Raw genomic sequence first — 26,679 nt, forward strand, 5'->3', positions numbered from 1 at the left:
CTCGCAAGACAGAAAACTTGCAAGACGAAAGGGTTTTTTGTTTTTTGAGCTGCTTCGCAAGACGGTTTTCCCTATGGGCTTGCTTCGCAAGACGGAAATGTCTTGCAAGTTTGTTTCCTTTTTCTTAACACCGTTAATATAGTTGCGACTTGACTTCGAGGAGCAACTCATAGAACGCGGTGTGGTAGCCTTTTTTGAGGTTTTTAAAGACTTTGGTGATTTTTGAAGCTTTTCCAAAACTTTCCCGACACTGTGCTTCGCAAGACGAAAAAAATCGCAAGACGACAAAACTCGCGGAACGAATTAATTTCGTCTTGCGAGGCACCACTGTATAACAGCAATGTCTCTTGAGATCAAGAGGGATTTTCTACTTCTAGGACAACCGATCGTCCTTTTCGGAAGTTTTGTTTCTGTGCTGCCTTCCTTCCTTGGCAACCCTCAAGGTGGGGTTCACTGGATTCCCAAGTCACTTCCTATCCAGGTACTGACTAGATCCAGACCAGCTTAACTTCCGCAAGATTGCTGCATCAGATCCTTTCAGATTACACCCAGGACTTGCAGTTGCCAGAAGGTAGTCACTTTGAGAAAGGTTTCCTCACACGTTCAAGAGTTTTGAGATACCACCACGCTCACACATTTACAGTGTTGTAGAACCAGCTTCCCCATGGAAAACAAATTCCATCATACTTATTTCTTACCTTTGATTGATTTTTGAAGGCCAATTGAGCCAGCCAGCACTTGCCTCTTTTTGTAGTCTATGATAATTTGTTTCTCTCGCCTCCTAACGCGAGTCGGGTCATTCCCTTCTTCCATAACAGCAGAAACAACTGCTGGCAATATAATAGTGAGCAAATAAAAAGAGCTGGCACACACAAAGTGGGATTTCCTAGAGAGAGGGGAATTTGGTTCCCATGTGTAATTGCTACAATTTCCCCCTTCTCGCCGATGCAACAGCGCAGTGACATTCGCGAAATTGGAAATAGCGATGAATGGGCAAACTCTGTGTCTTTCCATTACTTAGCATGCCTGTGAAATGGGACTCTTTTATTATATGTATCAAACTCCCCAGATGGCTGCGTAGACATCTACATTCAATTGTATCACGGCTTTGCAATAGATGCGCGGTCCTATTATTGTCTTTAAATATGTAATTGTCAACCCCCCTTCCCCCAGGATGAGCTTCATAGCCGTGTAATGATGTGCAGTTGCTGAATCTGTTTTTCCAGAATTTTATTTTACAAGTAACCTTCCTTCGTCTGACAACTCACTGCCGACGTTGTCGAGATAATGAAGTCCCTCCTTCCTCCCCATCTCAAATATTGCTAGTGACAGTGATAAGAATCATTTTGTAACTTTAAAAATAACCACGATTCCCTCGACATATCTGAACAGAAGTGAGGAATCAGTTGGAAGTGTAAAAGAACATGAGTTATGAGAGCTTAGGAGCAGGAGGATATGTACGGGAAGGGAGGAATTAGGAGAGATGGATGGGTTTCCTCATTCTCATTTCCTTAGGAGCTGTCTCCTCCAAATTGAAATCCGCACTTTAACTTTGAGAATCCGTTGAACACAATTGAAGGTTCTGTGCGGATGCTGTTGAAGAGGAAATGGCATGATACACACTTATACATCTGGCAGGGACACACACACCTCCAGACTTAACGTTCTTCCTATTAAAGTTTTGGGTACTGCTGTGCTGATATTTCCCCCATGTTCTCTCAAGTTGGAGAACGTGGATGACATTTTCATGGGGGCTTGCAGGTTGTGTGCGTGTGAAGGTGTTGTCTCTTGCACTTACATTAAAAAGCACAATGAGATAGCTTAGTTGTGCATTTTCTAGCTTTTGCACTTTTTCTTCATAGCAGTTTCTCGTTGACTTTCCAGCTTGAATAATAATAATAATAATAATAATAATAATAATAATAATTTATTTATATCCCGCCCATCTGGCTGGGTTTCCCCAGCCACTCTGGGCGGCTTCCAACAGAATATTAAAATACAATAGTCTATTAAACATTAAAATCTTCCCTAAACAGGGCTGCCTTCAGATGTCTTCTAAAAGTCTGGTAGTTGTTTTTCTCTTTGACATCTGGTGGAAGGCCATTCCACAGGGCGGGTGCCACCAATGAGAAGGCCCTTGCCTGGTTCCCTGTAACTTGGCTTCTAGCAGTGAGGGAACCGTCAGAAGGCCCTCGGCACTGGACCTCAGTGTCCGGGCAGAACAATGGGGGTGGAGATGCTTCTTCAGGTATATTGGGCTGAGACCGAGCTTCTTGAAATGCTGGTTTGGAAGGTGCTATCTCAGGAGACATCTTCAAGAGGGCTTTCCAAGAAGTTGGGCCAGCCGGCCAGGAGGCAGCCTGCTGAAGAGCTCTGGCGGATGGATTTGTTGTTGTTTTAAAAAGGAGAACTGTGGAACTTGACTTTTGGCAAGATCCTCAGCTGCTCTCCTTACCCTTCATGGGAGGATTCCTCTTGCAATGATACAAGCAAGTGTGGGGAATCTTTTAGCTCAAGGACCACATTGTCTCATGGGCAACCTTCAGCAAGTCTTCGTGTCACTGGTGGGTGGGGCAACAGACTTGACACGTACCTTTATACGGTAGGTTATTTGCCAACTGTGCAAAAGCCATTGTCTGCACAAGCACACCTCTCTCCATCCAGGCTAACAAGAGTTGTGTGTGTGTGTGTGTGTGTGTGTGTGTGTGTGGTGGAGTGTGTATAATGGGTTTTAGTGTGGGGAAGGATATGTGGGGGCAGTTGGAGTGTGAGATAGGGAGTGAGGAGATTCTCCACATGAGTGAGAAATCTAGGGGTTTGGGGTGTATGGATATGGTGGGGGGAGGCTATTTAATGTGATGTTGGGGCTCTTCATCTGGGTTCAGTATGGGGCAGGATATGTGAGGTTTCAGTGTTGAGCTGTGTGTGTTTCATATGATATGGCTGCAGAAAAACTGGAGGTAGGGAGGATCAAAGTGTCAATTGTCAGCACGTTTAATCTTACCATACCTGTGGCATTACATATTGAATTGGCTTGACCTGTGGCACATTCATAGACCTCAGTGGATTGATGATATATATCAGTAGGGAGCAGTGGTAAGAGCACTTGACTAGGACCTGGAAGATTAGTGTTCAAATCTCCAACCTCATTCACAAAGCCCACTGGATGACTTTGGGCTAGTCACTGTCTCTCAGCGCACCGTGTTGTGAGGATCAATGGATGCTGTGGATACACAACCTCACTGATTGCCATCAGGCACTATGGTCATCTGCAAGCGATTCCCACATGGTGGGGTTGATGTTGCCAGCCTTTGTGCCTCGTTTGCAGACATCTTTGTAACACAGAGTTGGTTTGCCAACGGGCCTGGTGCCTGAAGCCAGTTCCTCGTAGCGCACATCCTTGTGGATCCTGCTAGCCGAGACCACATAACACCCGTCCTGAAAGACCTACATTGGCTCCCAGTACGTTTCTGAGCACAATTCAAAGTGTTGGTACTGACCTTTAAAGCCCTCGGCCCAGTATTCATGAAGGAGCGTCTCCACCCCCATCGTTCAGCCTGGACACTGAGGTCCAGCTCTGAGGGCCTTCTGGCGGTTTACTTCCTGCGAGAAGTGAGGTTACTTCCCTAACCAGCCAGAGGGTCTTCTCGGTAGTGGCTCCCGACCTGTGGAACGCCCTCCCATCAGATGTCAAGGAAATAAACAACTATCTGACTTTTAGAAAACATCAGAAGGCAGCCCTGTGTAGGGAAGTTTTTAATGTTTGATCTTTTATCACTTCTTCTTCTTCTTCTTCTTCTTCTTCTTCTTCTTCTTCTTCTTCTTCTGCTAGGAGCCACCCCAGCGGGGTATAAATAATAAATTGTTATTGTTATTATTAGCCTTTTAAAGTAGGTGGTGTGGAACGAGTTGCTTCTTATTAATATGAAATAATAATAACAACCTAATACATGAACAGGACCTCTGACCACATTGAGTACTGGTGTACCATGCATGGGTGGAATATATTATGATCTTTGTAATTCATTATTCAACAGCTAAAAGACACAGAGAATAACACCACAGTGGTTGAAATGAGAAGAAACAGGCACATCGGGGGTGTGTGTGTGTTGTTTTTGTTGTTGCTGTTTGTGTCTGATTGCTTTGGGCAAAGAACAGGGATTCTAAGCAAATACAAATAACTGGGAATTTGCTAACAAATAGGTAATTTAGGTCTCACTTGAAATTGGTTTCCTTTCATAATGTACATTGCTCAACATTTTAATTGATTTTGCTATGAATGTGTCCAGATGAGTTAATACATTGCGCACACTTTGTGTGTACACTACATAAATTTTGAAGTTCCACAATGCAGAGATTAGAAAGAGCAGACAATGAGCCAGTGACTGAGAAATTCATAAACTTAATAAAATTAATGTCCCCCCTATCCTTATTAATTTATAATCATAACACAACAGATAAATCAGCAAGAGCTCTGTAACAATAAGGGATGAAAAACACCCTACCCAGTTCCCTTTCTCCTTCCTCTGGCTCAGTACAACTATCATGCCAAGTCACAATGTGTGAACTTTAACTGGGTCTTGGTGCAGCATCCAAATTGGCAATCCATGGTTTCCCCCTCCCCAACGGGAGGCAGTATGCCTCTGAATCACAGTGGCAATCACAAATTAACACCCCGGTCTTGCTTCCCTTTGGATGGCTACTGTGAAAGCAAGATGTGTTGAATGCTGGTCTAGGTGGGTTTATGGCCTGATCCTGGTCTTCTTAGGTTCTTATGTAAAGTCATGGCAGTTAAAAGTCTTTGCCTCTTTCTTTTTGCTTGTTTATCAGAAATTTTAAAATAAACGAAGTTTTTGAATAGGCAGAGGGCCTTCTCGGTAGTGGCACCTGCCCTGCGGAACGCCCTCCCACCAGATGTCAAGGAAATAAACAACTATTTGACCTTTAGAAGACAGCTGTAGGCAGCCCTGTTTAGAGAAGTTTTAAATGTTTGACGTTTTATCATGTTTTTAATATTCTGTTGGGAGCCGCCCAGAGTGGCTGGGGAAACCCAGCCAGATGGGCGGGGTATAAGTAATAAATTTATTATTATTATTATTATTATTATTATTATTATTATTATTATACACTTGACGACCATTTCGCATGGGGCTTCCATTCCCATCCTCTGCATGCATCGGCAGAGTACATATAAGCGCACCCTTTCCATGATATTTTGGTTGACATTTTCAGTCACTTCCAGGTTCAGCATTGTGCATGCATGCGCGGTCATGCGTCTTTTGGACGTGCATTAGTTGGTCGTTTCCTGTAGCTATTTGGGTTTGGGGTTTTTATGTTCATACTTTGACTTTATGATTTGGGTTTAGATCAGGGGATCGCTGCATATTCATTTTATTTATTTGTTTTATTGTTACTGTTTAGATTTTTTCTGTTCATTGACTGAAAAGAATGTTTGTGTGTGTGTTTTTAAAATAAATTCCCTGGGAGGAAATTCTAGGCAGCAAGTAGAGGAAAGGAAAAATATTGTAATAAGAAAGTAAGAGTCCTTGGGGCAGCAGAGGGTGGCAGAATTGACTTGGTGTAATGATTGTTATTTGCATCCGATTTTACCTCTTGATAAGGGATCTGTCAATTTCAGTTCTCCCAGTTTCTCACGCTTCCAAAATTAATTTCAGTTCTGTAGTGTGGAGCTTAATAAACCAAGACTTGCAGAGCTCTTAAAAGATCTTCTTTGGCAACTATTGCTTACACAATACTGAAGCTACTGTACATTGTGAAGTATGTTATTGTGTGTTGGCTGCGTGGGCGGGGGGAGACACATCACAAGCAACAGATGCTGTGCTTCTAAACTATCTGAACTCTCAGATGTTCTTTCGTCTTTTGATCTGCATTGTGCCACATCTGCTGTCAGCTTGCTCACGAAGCAGGGAAATTACCATTGATTCAAGCGAGCTTTATTTTACTTCTGTCCCAGTACTTATTGCCTTTGCCTATTGCACTTTCACGAATTCTAATCTAAATCCCCTACAAAACTAATAGCCCTGAGAAAGGAGAATGTAATGGCAGACTTTGTATCGCATTACAAAGCCATCTGCTGCCGGGCCAGGAATAGGAAATCATGAATAATAATTTCAGGTGATTCAGGACACAACCATGAAACTTGGCCACTTGCTTGGCTGGTATCAATAATCTTGACAGATATCACAGCCAGCCATCTTCCTTTATAGCTTGGAAGTATTGGTGTCACCCTCCGAAGAATTGATGCTTTTGAATTATGGTGCTGGAGGAGACTCTTGAGAGTCCCATGGACTGCAAGAAGATCAAACCTATCCATTCTGAAGGAAATCAGCCCAGAGTGCTCACTGGAAGGACAGATCCTGAAGCTGAGACTCCAATACTTTGTCCACCTCATGAGAAGAGAAGACTCCCTGGAAAAGACCCTGATGTTGGGAAAGATGGAGGGCACAAGGAGAAGGGGAAGACAGAGGACAAGATGGTTGGACAGTGTTCTTGAAGCTACCAGCATGAGTTTGACCAAACTGCGGGAGGCAGTGGAAGACAGAAGTGCCTGGCGTGCTCTGGTCCATGGGGTCACAAAGAGTCGGACACAACTAAACAACAACAACAACATTGGTGTCACCATCACTATATTGGTAACGTTAGTTGTCACACTCCTATCACATTTCCATGCTGCTCAGAATATCCTACATTGTTGTCATCCTGCACACTACTTTATCCCCAGAAACTGTGAGGTCGGTTAGGCTGAGAGATGGTGACTGGCCAAGGTCAGACAGTGAGCTTTATAGTGAACAGAGATGTCAAGTCACCACCTTCTGGTCTCAAGCAAAACACATCTTATCTGATACATTGCAGTGGTTCATCGTATTGTAAATTGAGTGCAATTAAACACAGCAGAAGAGAAACTTGGTTGGGTGAGATCCCAACCAAGTTAGTCCCTTTCTAGTGCCACTGAAATTAGTGAGGCTTGGATAAGTTGCGACTAACTTGCCCCATAGGTTTCACTGGGAGTAAATCATGACTTAATTTTGGTCTAGATCCACATTTTTCCCTTAAACACAAATGCAAAGAATGGGAACCGTGAACAGTCCTTTTTGATAGGCATTCTATTATTATTATTATTATTATTATTTATTATTTGTACCCCGCCCATCTGGCCGGGTTGCCCCAGCCACTCTGGGCAGCTTCCAACAAAGACCAAAAATACACTAAAATGTCACACATTAAAAACTTCCCTTCAGATGTCTTCTGAATGTCAGGTAGTTGTTTATCACTTTGACATCTGATGTGAGGGCGTTCCACAGGGCGGGCGCCACTACCGAGAAGAAGAAGAGTTTGGATTTGATATCCCGCTTTATCACTACCCGAAGGAGTCTCAAAGCGGCTAACATTCTCCTTTCCCTTCCTCCCCCACAACAAACACTCTGTGAGGTGAGTGAGGCTGAGAGACTTCAGAGAAGTGTGACTAGCCCAAGGTCACCCAGCAGCTGCATGTGGGGGAGCGGAGACGCGAACCCGGTTCCCCAGATTACAAGTCCACCGCTCCTAACCACTACACCACAAGAGAAGGCCCTCTGCCAGGTTCCCTGTAGCTTTGCTTCTCGCCATGAGGGAACTGACAGAAGGCCCTCAGCGCTGGACCTCAGCGTCCGGGCAGAACGATGGGGGTGGAGCTGCTCCTTCAGGTATCCTGGTATTCTAGCCACCCAAGGAATGCTAGATGGTTGGAGCTATCAAAGTGTGTGTGGTCAACCTCATCATTGCATTTGTATTCTACCATGCCACCTTCCCATAGTTAAAACCATGCTCAAGGCACCTTGCAACATGAAAAGTTTTACGTAATTACAAAAGAAGTCGTAAACAAACAAAGCACACAACAAAACTGAACAATTTCTACATAAATAATAAGATATAAAATGTAAGATACGGAATAACTGCAACAACAAAAAATCTTAAATGATACCCCAGCCTTTGATTCTGTTCAGCAGCTTCAGGATTTGTAGCTGGAATCAGTCAGGGCCCTGCTCTCCCAAGCCAGATGGGAAAAACCCTGCAAGGCAGGGTTCAGGACTCACAGCCAAGATAGTCTTTGGCCTCTTCAGCTGCCTTGTAGCTGGAGTCAATCAGGGCCCCGCCCTCCCAGGCCAGGTGGTGCAAGGCCAGCAAGGCAGGGAGCAGGTCTGTGAATGGCAGGGAGGAGGGATCAAGGCTCCCGAACACAGAGCAAGGAAGATGAATTGAAACAGGACCATAAGGTCCTATTTTAGAATTATATGAAGGTGATGGCAGCACAACCTAGGAAAAAACTGTTTTGCTGAAAAAGGTAAACCATGTTGCATTATACCACCACGTACAATTGTAACTGTAGCTGTAAATACAGCCGGCATAGTGTGGTGACCATGAGACGCATCTCACTTAAATGGGGGAATCTCCGCCTACTTCATTATCAATCTTTTCAGGGGCAGAAATGAGGCACGGGTGTGTTACAGATAGAGGTGCAATTGCATGAATGGCTTAGGTGATTAACAGGAACCCAGTCCATAGTAACCTTTTGGTTATTGTAATCTGCATGCCCTATCCGAGCCCTTTGCTGATTACCACAATGTAATTTCATTTGCTTTTATTAATTACAGCTTTCTTCTTTCACTGTCAGATTAATCTGGAAATATTTCCATTGTGCGAGCTCTTTAACCTCCCTCCCTCATATCCATAGCAGATAATCAGTGCAATTTGATTAAAATGAGATTCTGGCTTTTTGATTCATGCTTCCTTTCAAAGACACTGGAGGAGGGAGAAAAATCCAGTCCTGTTCTGAACTGCCTAAAATACTAATTAGGGTATCATGCCAAGGAGAGCCTCTTGGTATGACTGGCATTAGCATATTTGCTCCCCTCTTGTATTTGTTCTCAACATTCATGTTAAGCAATGTACTGTGTGCATTTGCCCGATGTGCTGTTTCTCAAAGCAAAATTTGAGGAAGAGATTGAGAGAGAGGAGGGAGGGAGCGCTCAGTCTAATTAGTGGAAACTCTTGTTGCTAAGAAATCCCATACGTTGTAATACAAAGGCGTTTGCCTTAGCGGGATGTGAAGGATCCAAACTAAACAATTCCAGTGAATAAACAGCCAGCATTTTTATATAGTTTGAGGCTTTCAAAAGCAATTGGCCAAGTAGCTCATGACAATGAGATCATATAGTGATGGATTAAGTGATGGTTAGAGGAATTTGAGTGTAGTGACAGACAAGCACTGCGTGGCTTTTAGTTCTGCCCAATTTTTTTAAATAAAAAAAAAATCATGCTTAAAAACAGAAGAACAAATTTGCAGATGGCAATTATTTTAGTTCAACATGGCTACTCTCTGGGAAGCTGCAGCAGAAAAATAGCAGGAGGAAACGAGCAGTTAAAAAACAAGGTGAAAATTGGGAGTTGATAAAATGCAAAGTAATAAAACAGTGTATTCAAACTCAGCTAGGATCAAAATTAGAGGACATTGCTTAGAAATAGCAGCACTGGGTGTCTAACGGGTATACATTGGCTCAGGGTTAAAAAAACCTCAGGGTCCCTCTCCCCCAAAAAAGGTTTTCTTTGGTAGAGAGAGAGAGAGAGAGAGAGAGAGAGAGAGAGAGAGATTAAGATTTATTTTCTACCCAAGAAAGACTATGGCACAAGAAACCTGGACATTTTGGTGAGGTACTGTAGCTAAGTGGTAGACAGCATTCTTCTTTGCAGAAGGACCCAGATTCCACCTCTAACATCTCAGGTAGCAAGTGATATGAATGACCTCTGCAGGAGACCCTAGTGAGTGGCTTCCAGCCAGAATCGATAATTCTGGGCTAGCTGAATAAATAGTCCAACCTGGTCTAAAGTGACTTTTTCCAGTTTCTTTATGGTACTGAAGGACCATAAGAAGCTGCTTCATCCTGAGTCAGATCTTTAGTACATCTAGCTCAGTGTTTCCCAACTTTGGGTCTCCATCTGGTTTTGGATTACAGCTCTCATAATCCCTAGCTAGCAAGACCAGTGGTCAGGGATGATGGGAACTGTAGCCCGAAAATAGCTGGAGACCCAAAGGTGGGAGACACTGATCTAGCTGAATATTGTCAATACTGGCTGAAGATGTTTCTCCCAGACCTACCTGGACATGCAGGGGACTGAACCGTGGGCCTTCTGCACGCAGAGGAGGTGTTCTGCCACTGAGCTTGTTGTTGTTTAGTCGTTTAGTCGTGTCCAACTCTTCGTGACCCCATGTACCAGAGCACGCCAGGCACTCCTGTCTTCCACTGCCTCCCGCAGTTTGGTCAAACTCATGCTGGTAGCTTCGAGAACACTATCCAACCATCTCGTCCTCTGTCGTCCCCTTCTCCTTGTGCCCTCCACCTTTCCCAGCATCAGGGTCTTTTCCAGGGAGTCTTCTCTTCTCATGAGGTGGCCAAAGTACTGGAGCCTCAGCTTCACGATCTGTCCTTCCAGTGAGCATTCAGGGCTGATTTCCTTCAGAATGGATAGGTTTGATCTTCTTGCAGTCCATGGGACTCTCAAGAGTCTCATCCAGCACCATAATTCAAAAGCATCAATTCTTCGGCGATCAGCCTTCTTTATGGTCCAGCTTTCACTTCCATACATCACTACTGGGAAAACCATAGCTTTTACTATACGGACCTTTGTTGGCAAGCTGATGTCTCTGCTTTTTAAGATGCTGTCTAGGTTTGTCATCGCCTTTCTCCCAACAAGCAGGAGTCTTTTAATTTTGTGACTGCTGTCACCATCTGCAGTGATCATGGAGCCCAAGAAAGTAAAATCTCTCACTGCCTCTATTTCTTCCCCTTCTATTTGCCAGGAGGTGATGGGCCCAGTGGCCATGATTTTTGATGTTGAGCTTCAAACCATATTTTGCGCTCTCCTCTTTCACCCTCATTAAAAGGTTCTTTAATTCCTCCTCACTTTCTGCCATCAATGTTGTGTCATCTGCATATTTGAGGTTGTTGATATTTCTTCCGGCAATCTTAATTCCGGCTAGGGATTCATCCAGCCCCAATTTATGAAACAATACCTGCCTAGACCACTGTTCCCACTTTTGGCACCAGCAGAATCCTTGTCGAACCTGCCTGCAGCAGTGTGATATGTGCAGAGCCAAGAAGCAAAATAAGCCAGATGTGAGCCTCCTGTAAATTAAGCATTTCTGTTTCCCGCTTGAGACCACTGGGTGGGAGGTCAAAAGCGGTGGCTTTTCATATGCCAGATCCAGCAGCAATGTAACTCACACCTCTGTTTTGGACGAGTTACAAGTGGAGAAGATGAGCTCAAGCTGCGACGCTTTGGCCAGGATCCAGATTTCAGACATGGCCTACTGGATCTGGACGGTCTAAAAATATGAAGTTAATCAGACCTCTTGCCTGTTTCTTTTAAACAGGTAACCTGCAAATCAAAGGCATGATACATAACCCTGTGGTTTTCAACATGAATGTGTGCAAAATGAGTGATAGCCTATGTTGACATCTAACAAGACGTGTACATAAAACGAAGGCGATGCAATGAGAGGCTGGATGGCCAAACACAGTGAAACTGCACATGGCCAGATCACAGGCAACTCTTGACTCACAAGGCTGCTGCCATTTGGATGAGATGCAAATGACGTAAGCTCTGTGGAATAAGACTTTGGTTTGACGGGAACAGGAAAATTGATGGTAGTACTTGGAAAAAGCTATAAGAGCATAGTAAATATAAGATGGTTCTGTGTGTTGAGATGTTCCCCTCTTAAATACCATCCAGCTGCATCTCTTAATATAGTACCTAGCTTCCGGAGTGAACTAGATTTATATCTAACACTTGTCAGCCATCTTTATCTCTTAAGCCAGTATTTTATCTGTGCTTTTATTCCACCTGACAACATTGCTAGCGTTCCTTCTGAAGTTCTGATTTGCACACCAGATGGAAGGATATATGGCGTTGTGCTAACTGAACGATACATATGTAACACGACAAGGTTCATCATCGTCGTTAATAATCACACTGTGATATCAAACCGTGTAACGCCCTTCTTTGAGTGAGCTTAGGTGGCAGCGTGCATAGATGTGGGCTATCTCACATTATCCTCATGGCAACCCTGTTAGCTAAGAAACAGTGAATGGTCCAAGATCACCCAGTCAGTGAACTTTATGGCTGAGCAAGGATTTGAATTTGTTGTTGTTGTTATCATCTTCTGAGGCCTTTCTTTGGGTGCCTCCACCAAATCAGGTGAGGCAGATGGCCATTACAGAGAGAGCCTTTTCAGTAGTGGCACCCCAATTGAAGGATACCTAGCAGAACCAGGGTACCTAGCACCCATCCTCCCATTCAATATCTTTGCATTCTTCAGAGGAGACCCTGACATCTTGAAACCTTGGGCAAACAGGCCTTTTCAACTGTAAACACCCTTCTAAAAGAGATTCTGGAATCTCCTTTCGGTTGGATATTTTAAATGTCTGTTAAAAAAACCCTTCTTTTCTTTTACTCAGGAATTTTCTAATTTCTGGAAAGGTCATCTTGTTCAGCTGCTGACTGTGTTGTTTTCAAGGGATACATTTTGTAATGTCTTCCTTGTTTTCTGACTTGTTTTGGTAACAATTTGTGATACTTGTAAACCACTAAGAGATTTTTTATGGAGAAAAATGCTAAGCAGTACAGTATATAAATTGTCTAAACAAAGAAATGGTAAAATCTTATTCTCCAAGGAGTTCTTCAGCAAAAAACTCACACCTGTTGATGCTTTTTAGATGCTTGCACTGCTGTTGTCCTCTGCTATTGGCTTTCTCTGATTTTATTCTGTGGTGGTTCAAATTAGTTTCAAAATTTATGTTATGTTTCATTGTTATGCATTTTATGGTGCTTTTTTTGCCACATTGGTGCAATACACACACACTTATAGTCTTAACTTGTAATAATTGATCAGGAAAGAGATCTTAGGGTTCTGGTGGATAGCTCCATTAAAATGTTGATCCAGTGTGCTGAAGCTGTGAAAAAGGTGAACTCCGTATAAGGGATCACCAGGAAAAGGGCTGAAAATAAAACTCCAAATATTGTAATGCCATTATGCGAATCTATCGTGTTTTCACATCTGGAATACTGCATGTGTTTCTGGTCATCTCACCTCGAAAACAATGTCACAGACTGATAGAAAAGGTTCAGACAAGAACAGCCAAAATGGGCATGGGGCTGGAAAAGCTCCCCTATGAAACAAAAAAAATAGTTACAAGTTTTGCAACTTTTTAGTTTAGGGGGAAAACAGTGAGTAAGCACTGCATGGTATGAAGAAAGTGGATAGGAGAGGGTTTTCCCCTCTCCCACGTAATACTAGAAGTCACCCAATGGGGCTGAAAATTGAAAGATTCAGGACACTCAAAAGAATTAATAATAACAATAATAATTTATTTGTATCCCGCCCTCCCCGGCCAAAGCTGGGCTCAGAGCAGCTAACAACAAGTAAAAATAGCACAGTGTACATAAAACCACACAGTCAATTAATTAAAATACATTCTAAAATCAATTCGGAATCAAATTAATGACAGCCATTGGGTAGAATTCTTTGAAGATTACATTATTATTATTATTATTATTATTATTATTATTATTATTATTATTACAGAAGGAGAGAGGGGGTCAGATTGTGCCTTGGCCAAAGTCCTGGCGGAACATGGCTAGACAATGGCATTCACTACCCAAAGATGTAGTAATGGACATCGACTTGGATGGCTTTAAAAGTGCTTTAGACAAACTTATGGAAGGAAAGACTGTTAGCCAAGATGACTGTGTAATACCTCCCGTATTGGATGTGGTAAGCCGCTGAATGTCATTTGTTAGGGAACATGAAGGAGAGAGTGCAATTTTGCTCATGTCCAACTTGTGGACTTCACTTAACATATTTGGTTGGTCACTGTGAGAATTGGGTGCTGAACTAGAAGGACCTTTGGTCTGGTCCAGAAGGACTTGTGCTACGCTCTTAAGTTATTTGATGCCACTAAAGGCTGAGACAGGGGAGATCCATAGCTGCCTCAGTCCCCTAACCACCTCTCCTATTCAGGGATGCAACTATGTTGTCCCTCGAGTGGGCATAGTGAATGTCTCTTCCAGGAGGAGGGCATCATGAGCCAGCAAAACCTTGAGAAAGGATGAAGAAGCACAGGAACGAAACCCCACCCTCACTTATGCTCTGCTTGGGTGAGCTCAGCAGGACACTGAAAAAGTGATGTGCTGTGTCATGTTTCAGTTCACTCCTTTGAACTGTGGCAAAAGATATGCATACAATTAACACATCTGTTTGTTGTTGTTTTAGTAGTTGGTATTTAAACTGCAGCTGTGAGGTAGTGGTAGACATTCAGGTAGAGTGGTCAATCCTTTCTCTCAATGGCATGAGCTCAACAACAAAAAATCCCTCCAGTGATAATCAATACTATGAGGGGCTGTTTGTTGTTGTTGTTGGAACAGTGTCACGGGGAAAGGATATAATGTTGGTTAAAGGAAAAAATAAAATAAGATATAGGTGTAAAAGGGAAGAATTTCTGGATGCCATATCCATGTTTGGGGCACGTACTCTTTGGTGAGAGAACCCCAGCAGAGATTTAAAATCACAAAATATGCAGCAAAATAGAGCACTTAAATATAGGCTGTTAAACTTTTAAAATATGCCCTTGTGAGTTCCAGAACTTCCCTCTTTCCCCAGCATAGAAGATCAAACATTTGTTAAGTTAAAATTTGGTTTACTTACAAACTCTTCAAAGGTCTGGTTCATGTGCTTTTCCTTACAGCATTCAGCTAAAGTTGTACAGACAGCAAAATCATACAGTGGTAGTTTTTCCTAAATTATTGGTATAGGAAGTGTGGCTTGTGAGAGCCATGTGCTCCAGCTTTGCCTTTTCATGTGCTGAGCTTCTCAGGTACTGAATACAACAATATTCTTGATTACCCTTTTCACCCAAGGTAAGCCAAAGTGACCTCACTAAGCCTGGCAGGATAGCTTACTCTATGGTATTAACCCCTTTATACATTCATTGGACTTCAGCTTGTTGGCTGGTTATCCCTCATATAATACCCTGATGGTCCTGATCATGCCCCGCTCAAGTTTAAAATCAACAAACATATTAAATATAATATTGCATTTAACAGGTTATTGTGTCGTGATGTAACAAAAACCAAATGTGCCTGTTGTGTGTGTGAAGGGGGACTGTAGCCAGTATGTGATACAGGAGCAGTGGAAGTCAGTTCGTAAAAATAATATGCTTGAAAGCAATCGAACTTGATACAGAGCAGTCAAACGACTGAGCTGCAGTAACCTTGAAAGTGCAGCAGAAAACTGCAAATGCAACAATGCCCAGGGAATTGCAGGCATTGAGAATTCAGGAAGACTCTGGGCTTTGCACTTAGGTCTTAAGGTATGGCTGAATGTTTAACCTTGTCTCTGGGGCCACTCTGGGCCTGCAGCCAAGGCTGGACTGGACGATACTCTCTGGATGGGATCTCCTGCCAGAATTTCCCCAACACACTTTACAGAGTCTCTGACGTGACAAAAAAGCATTGCACTGTGCTGTGTTTTCACTCCAGCTGGAAACTTGAACTTAAGCATGGGAACCTGGCTGCTGTGCACTGATCATTATTCCGTCTACTGAGTATTGTCTGAACTGAGGGTGGGAAACCTTCTCCCTCCTCAAGGGCGTAATGTGTTTGGGTCTGCATGCCAACGGCGTCCGTGGCCAGAGTCAAAATTTGATGTGGCCTCTCTCTCAGTTGTGTGCATAAACATGATCTCACTGCAGTTTGCATTGGGGCTGAAGCCCCATTCACTCCAGTGAGAAGTGCCCTCCCTCCATGCAAATAGCAGGGACTGAGAGACCAATCCAGACTGGAGCTTCAATGTGTGTGGTTTTATATTATGGTTGGCATCCATCTGTCTTGAGGGACAATGGAGTGTGTGTGTGTGTGTGTGTGTGTGTGTGTGTGAAGTCAAACTGCTGTGTTAGCAGCACTGAAGTGACCTTCCTCGGGCGCAAGCCTGGGCAGTGTCTTGGGCAGCTCAGACAACAAGACTCCCCTTGGCCTCACTGGTTTGGTCCAAAGGAAAGCAGAGCAATACGTTTGGCACGAGCTTGGCTGCAGGAGTTGCCGGAAGGAGGTGTACAAGGCACCATCCAACTGTCCTAGGGACTCCACTCCAGATTTGTATAGGGTTTACTGTTTTGCCTTTTCTTCTCCTGAAGATGTCCTGCAAGGCACCAGAGTGTCAGGAGTGCATGCAGGAGCCAGGCCCTGTGACCAGTAGGGCTTCGCAGGACTGGGTCCTTCCTAAGTTTGTTCTGGAGAGGCAAGGCACGGCCGCACAGGGGAGGCCGCTTGGTAACTCACAGCACCTGGTGGCAAGAGCCGGGAAGGGATAGAAGGTCAGCATTTCCCTTCGGCTCTTTGACACAGCAACTCGTTTCCCACCTTGCTGCGTTTGGCTCTTTGCTTCCTGATCCCTGGACCTTGGCTTTTTGACTCCTTGCTTCTTGACCCTCGGACTCTTGACTTTGTGACTCTCTGCTTCCTGACCCTTGGACCCCTGGCTTCTGGACTCTAGTTCCTGCTCCCACCCTATCATCTTGCCCCTGGTCCTGACGTCCTCAGTCGGGACTTCAACCGTCCGCAGACCGGACCGTGACACAGAGGTTTTCCTTCTCCTAGATGGGCTACCTTCCCATGTTGATGAGCCCCATCTGCCCCTCACTTCCGTCTGCAGCTTTTCTGCTCAGTCCTCCGGAGCCTGCCTTTGGTTGTAATGTATCTTATCTAGCTATAGATTTCTGTGGAGACAAACACACACACATACACATGCATGCCCCTGCTATAGTCTCCTTACCTGCAGTTTGCATTTAAAAAGAAGGATCCATGGGAAGTCTAAACTGGATTGGGATTGGATTGGGGGCCAAAAGGTCTGATCTGCCTGTGCATGTTTATGCAGACTGAATGAAACGCTTCATCCGTTTTGATGGCACTGAGAGGGTAACAAAAGAAGGGTTAATGGAAAGTGCCAGTGTGGTGTAGTGGTTAAGAGCAGTGGACTCATAATCTGGTGAACCGGGTTCGCTTCCCCGCTCCTCCACATGCAGCTGCTGGGTGACCTTGGACTAGTCACACTTCTTTGAAGTCTCTCAGCCTCACTCACCTCACAGAGTGTTTGTTGTGGGGGAGGAAGGGACAGGAGATTGTTAGCCGCTTTGAGACTCCGTAAAGGTAAAGGGACCCCTGACCATTAGGTTCAGTCGTGGCCGACTCTGGGGTTGCGGCGCTCATCTCGCTTTGCTGGCTGAGGGAGCCGGCATACAGCTTCCGGGTCATGTGGCCAGCATGACTAAGCTGCTTCTGGCGAACCAGAGCAGTGCACGGAAACGCCATTTACCTTCCCGCCGGAACGGTACCTATTTACCGTATCTACTTGCACTTTGACGTGCTTTCGAACTGCCAGGTTGGCAGGAACAGGGACCGAGCAACAGGAGCTCACCCCGTTGTGGGGATTCGAACTGCTGACCTTCTCATCGGCAAGCCCTAGGCTCTGTGGTTTAACCCACAGCGCCTCCCGCGTTGAGACTCCTTAGAGTAGTGATAAAGTGGGTTATCAAATCCAAACTCCTCTTCTTCTTCTTAAGACTTTCTGCTTTCAGATTCTTCTTTCAGGTTTAGTGCTCCCAAGGTGCCCTTGGCACAATGCCGACATTGGTCTACCCGACCTCCCAATACACAGGTTCAGGGCAAGATCCAGCTCTGCTTTCAGTGGCCACCACATGTTTACTCTACCCACTGTTGAAAAGATGCCAGGGAGGGCAGTGCGGGTGGGTTGGACTGGTGAGGACTCAGTCCAAAAACCTAAGGCCCTTGGCCAGTGTCCAACCTGGCTGACTGCTAGCACTGGGCCTGAATGTTCCTGTTGGAGGGAAAAGAACAGGAGGATGGAAAAGCTCCTTTGCCTGAGGTCCAGTTCCTATGTTACCTGAACAGTGGGGTGGGGGTGGGGCACTGGGATGCTGCTGCTTCCATCATGAAGGAAGCCATCATGTGGATGGGCCACCAGTTGACATGGTACCTTCCTGAGCCAGCATGTCTTCTGGTTATGGTCTGCAGGCGAACTTGACAGAATCCCTTTAAAATACAGGCTTTCGTTTGCAAGGGGAAAAAGATATTAGGAGGAAATAGTTCATTAAAAGGGAGAGGCAAATTAGAGTTCAAGCACTTTAGGTCAGTTTGATTGGGAGTTATACGGCACCCAAACAAAAGTGCTTATAAAGATGAATTGAGAACTTTAAATGCTATCTTTAAATCAGAGTATTCTAGGCAATCAAAGGTTTCCTTATCACTCCCCAAAATGACCTGCTTAGAGAAAATTGAAGTGCTCTGATGGTTCGGATAGCTCTACAATTCATACCCCCAGAGTAGTGATCACCTTTACATTTAAGCACTTAATTTAAGAGCTTCAGTAATTTTAAATTGCTGTGTGCCACTCAGAGTGACAGACGGTGACTTGAGTGCTTCAGTAGTTTCAAAACACTTCAGCGCACACTTGAAATGTATTTTTCTACAGAGATTTATGGAAAACTGGTTCAGATTTTGTGATTAACACTGAAAAGTGAGAAATTGAACCATAACACACTTGTCAAAATACAAGGGAGCTCATCTAGGGGGCTGCCTCAGTTCCTTCAGATCGGAGAGCAATTTTCATGTTATGACTAGGGTTGCCAAGTATTTCCCCAGCAAGGCTCCTGTGCTTCAGCAGTTCCAGCGCAATCAGAACCCCAGCATGTGACGCTTTTCTCCCAAAGGGGTTTGCATTCCAGAAAAAAGTGTCTGCTGTTATAGCAATTATTATAAGGTTTGGCTTTTAAAAGGCAAGTTCTTTTTTCCTTTCGAAACAAGATACCTGAATAGCATGTTACAGAAATTCCTATTTGAATGTCTGGGGTGTTCTCCTCATTCTCTTTAAATTTGTATCTGGTACCTCCTTGGCCTTGGAAACGAGAAGGAGGGGTGATAAGGAGTTTCTCCTCCGCATCCTCCCCTTGCAGCCTCCTATGAGTCTCCAAATCTGCTTCAGAAGATTGTAGGGCCCTCTGGAGTAGACTGGAGGGAGAGGGAAAACTGGAAGTCCCATTGCTCAAACAAATTATCAATCTGCAAGCAGGTGGGAATCATTGTGGAATTTTCTTGCTGTATTTTATTTTTGTGCAAGTGAAAATCGGAATAGGGATGGTCTGATGTTGTTCAGGTTCCAGGAGGATGCACCCAAAAAAAAACCCTGTTTGCACCTCTTTTGCCTTATGCAGACAGTGCTCCCAATTACAATATTAACTGTACTCATCATTTTCTAAATTAGCGTATAAGTTCGCACATTCAAATCTGCGTCCTTGTTTTTATGGCTTTTGGGCCAATGCAGTAGTAGCCACCCTATAGTCTACTGTAGCAAAGGCTGTTGCTGATGCAACAGATGTCAAAGAGATAAACAACTACCTGACATCTAGAAGACATCTGAAGGGAATTTTTTAATGTGTGACATTTTAATGTATTTTTAATCTTTGTTGGAAGCCGCCCAGAGTGGCTGGGGAGGCCCAGCCAGAAGGGCGGGGTACAAATAATAAATTATTATTATTGTGCTCATGACCCTTTTTTGTTTTAGAGAGGGGGGGGCATCCTATGACAGCAGCAAGACAAGGGACGGCCACTTAAGACTGTCATACACCTGGATTTTCCCAACATTACCAGGATTTCAAAGTCAGAACTGACGTCCAGGGGAGATTTCTGAAATATGGTGCTTTGTCCTGGATCTTAGGCAAGTCAGTTGAAAAATTGTGAGGGGTTTTTTTGGGGGGGGGGTTTACACCTTTTATGTAAAAAAAAAAAGAGTTCAAAAACTTTGGGGTTTTCCTAAAGAAAGGTAAGCAGTTTTTGTGGTGTCCTGGGTTTTACTTTTTGAAATATATGGCAATCCTCCTCCTTCATTCTCTCACAGAAGCCCAGAGGGAGAGAGTGCTAATGGTGGTAAAATTCACCACTGCACTGCTTGGCAGGATGCACCCCGAAGTAGAAATTCCCTCTCGTAGTATTCTGTCAGTGCTAGCAGTCCACAACTTGGGGCTGATCTGGTTCTTATTTTTTTATTACATTTATATACCACATTTATCTTCCAGGGATCTGAAAGTGGTATACAGTGGTACCTCGGATTAAGTACTTAATTCATTCCTGAGGTCCGTACTTAACCTGAAACTGTTCTTAACCTGAAGCACCACTTTAGCTAATGGGGTCTCCTGCTGCTGCCACGCCGTCGGAGCACGATTTCTGTTCTCATCCTGAAGCAAAGTTCTTAACCTGAAGCACTATTTCTGGGTTAGCGGAGTCTGTAACCTGAAGCGTCTGTAACCTGTAGCATATGTAACCCGAGGTACTACTGTATATGGTTCTTCTCTTCCCCATTTTATCCTCAGAACGACCCTGTTAAGGCTAAGAGATGGCGACTGTCCCAAGGTTGAGTGGGGATTTGAACCCTGGTCTCCCAGGTCACAGTCCAGCACTCTAACCATTATGCCACACTGTCTTAACCTTCCATGACAGGTGGAAGAGACTTTACTAGTAGAGAGGTTACTTGTATGGAGCCTTCCTCAGCCTGGTGCCCTCCTGGTTTCTGGGACTACCATTCCCATCATTCCGTTTTTTTTTAAAATAAAAATATTTTATTGGTTTTTACAAAAACAAACTCAAAATGATAAAGAGAAAAAACTTTCCCCATATCCATATATGAGATTCTCTGAATCTCGCAACTTCCCGCCGCCCCCTGCCTGAGTCCTTAAAACACTTTTTCTAAAACTACATATCATCACATTCTCCACAGTTTTCATCTCTCTGAATTATCCATATTTTTTATTTCTTTACAAGTTATTTTTAAAGTCCAGCCAACGTTTTTATTTGTTTACAATAAGTAAATCATAATTTCCCCCCATTCTTTTAAAAAGTCATTATCTTCTTGATTCCTGAGTCTCCCAGTCAGTTTTAACAAATGTTACAGTATTTAAAACATTTTTTTCCAATTCATTGTATATCAATTTCCAAAAAGACTTTGTTATCTTTTGTGACCACCACATATGATAAAAGGTACCCTCCTTTTCTTTACACTTCCAACAAATATTCAACTTGTTTTATACATTTTGGATAACTTAGTAGGAGTCAGATACTACCCGTACATCATTTTCATATAAATTTCTTTCAGCGTACAACATGCTGTGAATTTCAAATCTGTTCTCCATAGCCTGTCCCAATCTGCCATTTGTATGTTATGTCCTAAGTCCTTTGCCCAGTTTTCCATTCCCATCATTCCTGACCATTAGGCCATATTGGCTGGGGTTGATGGGAGTTGCAGTACAAAACATCTGGAAGGCATCAGGTTGGGGGAATGCTATTTTGCAGAGATCAGATTTTGCTCCGCAAGATGATGTGCCCTTCAAGCCTTCCGTGTTAATGCAAAAGATAACCTAGTAGTTATCTGCGGATCTGATTTCACGGTGACTGTAAAAAGCTACTGTGTTGTGGGAAAACTGGAAAGCGCTCATCCAACTTCTGTCGTCAGACACTGCCAAAGGGTGATGTTTTAAGGACATGCTTAGTTTTTTCAAGCATGACAAGACACATGGCCCAAATCTTTCTGCTTGCTTACTTCTTGAGATAAAAACAAATTGAATGTTTTGTGTTCAGAACTAAGTTGAATCCTGTACTCTGCTGTGGTTCAGTTACTTCTACAGTATCCCAGGGAATTGATGGGGAGCAGAGGTTATTTCCTACATGTTCATCCTTTTTTTAAAGGTAGGATTCATTTCCAAGGAGCTGCATTGATACCTCCTTTTTAGTTGAACTGACCTGCTCCAAACTTTACTGTCGCTGGGTGTTTTCATCATGCTTTTCTGGGCTGAGACTCCAGTTCTTGAAGGAATGTTAGCAACATTTTGTTATCAAACTTGTTGAAAATTGCAAAGAAGTCAACGTAATAAAAGCACAAACATTTAACTCCCTAGCTAGTGGTCAATCTAATTTATTATCCCGCCAATGATTTTTAAAAAGGAGGATTTGAAACTTAGATACTTACAGGCCTGGAGTAGACACTTAGAGAATAATCTAAATTCTTCTTCCTAAATGCTGGCAGCTAATATAACTCTGTATCCACAGATTTATTTCGCTTGTAATATATTAGCCTTTTCTAATACAATTTTGACAAGGAGATTCCCATCACCACCACTGTGGTGCAGTGGCAGAGCGCTGGACTAGGATTGAGGAGACCTGGGTTCGAATCCCGATGCAGCCATGAAGCTCATGGGATCACCTTGAGGTAGTCATAAACACTCAGCCTAACCAACCTCACATGGTTGTTGCAAGGACAGTAGAGGGGGAAGACCACTCGTGATACAGTAGATAGAGTGTCAAACTTAAACTGAGCAGACTAGACGCACACCCATTCATGAAACTTGATGGTTGACCACAGGCTGGGAAATGGTGCTTGGCCCAACTTACTTATTCTTGATATTAAAAAAGGTGCTCCTAGACATTATGTTGTTGCTCCCATAACCTGGGTTTAAGGTGCCATTTAGCTCCCAGCTTTCGTATCTCAATTTCTATCACTGAAAATGAGGGGGAAGGCACATACTGTACATGCTCTCTTGAGATGCTCTCTCTTCCTCTTTGGAGGAAGGGTGATAGAAAAATGTAATAAATAGACAAGTGAGACCACAGTAGCATTGTTTTATTGTTACATGGTGCACTGGGAAAACTTTTTGGGAGAAGGACGGGGTGAACACATTCTTTGTTGGATGACAAACAAAGAGCCAAATTAGTTTACTTTGCAAGGACTACTAAATGGAAAGTATTTGTTCAGTTTTTAATGCAGAACTTTTTTCTAATCATTTAAACTAGTGCCCCTTTCATCTATTTTTGCTTGGTTAATGTCAACAGCGAGCTACAGGTAGGTAGGTAGTTTTGATAAAATGGCACATCTACCTGCTTGTATTATTTCAATGATGTGACTTCGCTTTCGCACACTGCACACAATCACAAAATGACCGGGATTACCACACTCCCCCTAAATATCCCTGTTAGAAGGGGGGAGGGAAAAGAGAAATTAAAAGCATATGCACACTGCAGAACACCATCAAGTTTAATTTGCAGTTTCCCCCCATAATCTGTCATTTTGGAAAATCCATAACGCAATCATGTTAACGTCGTGGGAGCAGTTTCACAATTTAAGAGCGTGTGAGACCCTAAGAGTAACAATGTGGACACCCCTCTGTTTCTCTGCAGGGCTAAATTACCATACTCAGGGATGTTGATTGGAAAAAAGCTAAGATGTCAGTGTTCATCTTTGTTTTAGACTGCAAACTGAATACCTGAAGGAGATAAAAGGGCTATATTTTAATTGTTAGGAAATCAAACCAACTGCAGCAAATTTTTGGGAGCTTGTTCCTGAGAAACATAAATAAAGCATTGTCTTGATAGGTATATGAGAGCAATAATGGGCTTCACTGGCAAATTACCAATATTTTGGAAGCTCATCATATATTTGCATGACTTCTCTTTAAAGATTGTTGTCTTATACTGTACTTGAAACTGGATCATATAGTGAAGAAAATGACTAGCCTATTCATAACTATGCTTTGCAATCTCCAACACCTTCCTTTACAAACAAAATCTTTACTACCCAAGAGTATTGGCTAACTGAGCACAATCTGATCTATATTGTTCACAGAGTTTTTTAACCTTGATTTAGTTTCTGTATGACTGCTTAATATATACTGTTCGCTGCCCCCAAAAAGAAAAATTCAGAATAGGTGACTTGTTTAAAAGCCCAAGGTTAATGCCAGTGGAAGTTTATAAATTCATGAAGGCAGGGAAAGACTTCAACAAAATCAGTATGTCTTTAATTCTAAGCTTATGCTTGTAGCAGCTCCGCTCAGCACAGCATAAATACACTCCATTGCCATGCCATAAGACATGGATGGGGAACATCTTACCAGTGGCATAGCGTGGATTGCCAGTGCCCGGGGCTGCCAGGTGGGAGGGAGGGAAACAGACAGAGTATGTATGCTCATTCAACTGTGTAATGGTGTCCGAGTCATCCAAGAGATTGTAGACACAGAGATAAGAAAAGAAGAGTTGTTCCATTGTCTGGAGAGGTCACTTCCTGGTTCACATGAAGAAGCCGTTTTCAACAGAGCCCAGTGACGGAAGTGTGCAGCTGTATTGAAGCAGCACGGGGTGCTGAATTTTTTTGGCCCTAATAATTTTGTTCCTGGGGCAACCACCCCTGTGCCCCCACCGCTGCTATGCCTCTAGATGATGCCAAACGACAACTTCCATCATGCTGGATGAGGCTGATGGGCGTTGAAGTCCAACCACATCCAGAGGACCACAGGCTCCCCCATCTTGCCATAAGATGTGGCTGCAAAACATCTACTTAAATTCTCTTGCATGAGTGATAACAAGTAAACTCCCCTATGATGAAGTTAGGTTAAGCCAGAGCATTTCAACACAATCTCAGAGGTGAAGTTGCCGGTAAGAGCAACTGCTTAGCATCAATCTCCTACCAAGTTGACTTTGGTAAGTGCTATCTAGAGGGCAGGGGATTCAGGTGGCACTGTGGCTTAACCACAGAGCCTAGGACTTGCCAATCAGAAGGTCGGCGGTTCGAATCCCCGCAACGGGGTGAGCTCCTGTTGCTCGGTCCCTGCTCCTGCCAACCTAGCAGTTCGAAAGCACGTCAAAGTGCAAGTAGATAAATAGGTAGGGAAGGTAAACGGCGTTTCCGTGCGCTGCTCTGGTTCGCCAGAAGCGGCTTAGTCATGCTGGCCACATGACCCGGAAGCTGTATGCTGGCTCCCTCAGCCAATAAAGTGAGATGAGCGCCGCAACCCCAGAGTTGGTCACGACTAGACCTAATGGTCAGGGGTCCCTTTACCTTTATCTAGAGGGCAGAGCCAGCATCCTTGGGCATTTGCCGGGATCCCAGCAGGTAGTTTGCTGGCACAGACCGCTTTCATTTTCTGCTACTGCCCCTGAGATAGCACTGCTCTGGGGCATCGTGGAACGCTAAAATGGTAGGTAGCTCCCAGCCGCCACAACCAAGTAAGTTTAATGGGGCTCTCTTGACGTAGAAGGGAACCCATCACACCTAAAGGCCTGTGATGAAACAACTAAGTAGGTTTACAAAATTCCACAATATAATGTATACTGGATTAGTTCAATCTAAGAATAGATTGGGATGAATATTTTATGTTGTTTATGTCTGAGTTTTCTTTTTAATGTACTAATATAACTTTACTGTTAAAAATAGATTTTTAGAGGCAATGCGATAACAAGTACAGGGGCAGCCAACTTGCTGCCCTCCATAATCAGGCCCAGCCGGCATAGACAATGGTTGGGGATGATGGGAGTTCTAGTCCAGCAACATCTGGAAGCCACCTCTGGTGTAGTGGATAGTGTTGGCTTGGGAGACCTGGGTTCAAATCCCTGCTCCACAATGATGCCAAATGGGTGACTCATTGTTATGCATTGCATTTATATCTCGCTATTCTTGCAGGCATCATCCATGGTTCTCTATTCCCTTTTATCCTCGCAACAGTCTTTTAAGAGTACGTAGGGATGGGTGGATCAGTTTATTTCCAACGTCTGCCCTTTCATTATGTGTGCCACCCCATTTCTGCATGAATCTCTCTCTCTCTCTCTCTCTCTCTCTCTCTCTCTCTCTCTCTCTCTCTCAATCAATCATAATACTAATTTTATTATTTATACCCCATCCATCTGGCTGGGTTTCCCCAGCCACTCTGGGCAGCTCCTAACAGAACACTAAAAACAGAATAAAACTTCAAACATTAAAAACTTTCCTAAACAGGGCTGCCTTCTGTTTGTATTTAAATATGTATTTTAAACACAAACCTAAAATGCATTCTAATCGTAAAATATTATTTCACTGCATATTTTATCTCAGTGTACACATTTCTAAATATATCTAATCTTAAAATATACCTTTTAATCCGAAGGATAGTTAACATTCCAGTCCGCACAGTGGTTGGGGATGGGCATAGATGAGGTACAAGCGACCCTTGTTTTGTCTGAAGGTTATGTTCCAGACCCCTGCACACATTGGTGGAGAGCATGTGTGAGCATGTTCTGCCCTGTCCCTTTTTGTGGCATCTTTATGACATTTCAGGGCTACTTCTGGGTTTGATGCCATGCACGTGTGTGCAATTGCGTGTCATTCAGACACGCCTAAATAGGTTGTTGCCTGTAATTCTATATTAGAATCCATATAAACTAATTTCCTAAATCCTCCCTAGAGCTTTGTTGGGCTGAGAGAGAGTGGCATGCCCAAGTTTATCCACATAGGTAAAAAAAGGTAAAAGACCCTTGAACGGTTAAGTCCAGCCAAGGCGACTATGGGGTTGCTGTGCTCATCTCGCTTTCAGGCCGAGGGAGCCAGCGTTTGTCCACAGACAGCTTTCCGGGTCATGTGGCCAGCATGACTAAACCACTTCTGGCACAACGGAACACCATGATGGAAACCAGAGCTCATGGAAATGCTGTTTACCTTCCCACCACAGTGGTACCTACTTATCTATGTGCACTGGCATGCTTTCA

At 43.6% G+C, this 26,679-nt stretch overlaps 1 protein-coding gene across 4 annotated transcripts in view; it reads left to right on the forward strand.

Annotated features, from left to right (window-relative positions):
• Positions 1-26,679, forward strand: part of RBMS3 (RNA binding motif single stranded interacting protein 3) — a 749,106-nt gene that overhangs the window by 67,802 nt on the left and 654,625 nt on the right. The gene's annotated exons all lie outside the window — the stretch shown is intronic.

The sequence above is a fragment of the Podarcis muralis genome, chromosome 12 (assembly GCF_964188315.1).
Source record: "Podarcis muralis chromosome 12, rPodMur119.hap1.1, whole genome shotgun sequence".
In the NCBI taxonomy this organism is placed as follows: Eukaryota; Metazoa; Chordata; class Lepidosauria; order Squamata; family Lacertidae; genus Podarcis; species Podarcis muralis.